The sequence below is a fragment of the Carlito syrichta genome, unplaced genomic scaffold (genome assembly GCF_000164805.1).
Source record: "Carlito syrichta isolate Samal-C Ts95f unplaced genomic scaffold, Tarsius_syrichta-2.0.1 Scaffold304543, whole genome shotgun sequence".
NCBI classification, from domain to species: Eukaryota; Metazoa; Chordata; class Mammalia; order Primates; family Tarsiidae; genus Carlito; species Carlito syrichta.
The window spans coordinates 59,466-60,462 of NW_007248639.1; positions in this window are offsets into that span (position 1 = coordinate 59,466).

A 997-nucleotide genomic window follows, 5' to 3' on the forward strand; every position below is an offset into this window, starting at 1 on the left:
CAAAACTTCCCTCATCTCATCAAGGAGGAAAAAATTCAAACACAAGAGATTCAGAGAACCCTTACAAGACAACAAATGGGAAGACACTCCCAGACATATAATAATTCATCTAAACAAAGTAGGTATAAAAGAAAAAATCCTAAAGGCTGCAAGAGAAAAAGGTCAGACAACCTACCAGGGAAGACCAATTAGAATAGCAGCAGATTTATCTACAGAAACCCTCCAGGCTAGGAGGCTTGGAGCCCTATCTTCAAAGTTCTAAAAGATAAACAATTTCAACTGAGAATAACCTACCCAGCCAAGCTGAGCTTCATCAGTGAGGGAGAATTGAAATCTTTCCCAGATATACAATCCCTAAGAACCTACACTGCCACAAGACCACCTCTACAAGAAACACTTAAGAAAGTATTGAACACAAAAGAAAAGGAAAAAAGAATAACAACGTTCTTCACAAGAGTACAGGCAAAAGATTAAAAACACACATGATCCAACTCTAAAACCAAAAGAAAGACAAAACACAAACAGGAGAAAAACAACTCTGTAAGAACATTATGATAGGGTTCAACTCTCACATTTCAATAATTAGTTTGAATGTGAATGGACTAAATGTACCAATGAAAAGACATAGAATGGCAATATGGATAAAATATCACCAGGCAACAATCTATTGCCTTCAAGAGACTCACCTCACTAGAAAGGACACTCACAGACTCAAAGTAAAAGGATGGGAAACAAGTTTTCAGGTGCATGGAACACAAAAGAAAGGAAGAGTTACGATCTTAATCTCAGACAAAATAACCTTTAAGCTATCAAAAATAAAAAAAGATACAGAAGGCCACTACATACTGGTAAAAGGTTCAATCCATCAACAAGAAATATCCATCCTAAACATATATGCACCAAACATAGGAACACCAACTTTCATAAAGCAGCTCCTAGGTAAACTAAAAACCGATATCGACTCCAATACCATCATAGCTGGGGACTTTAATACCCC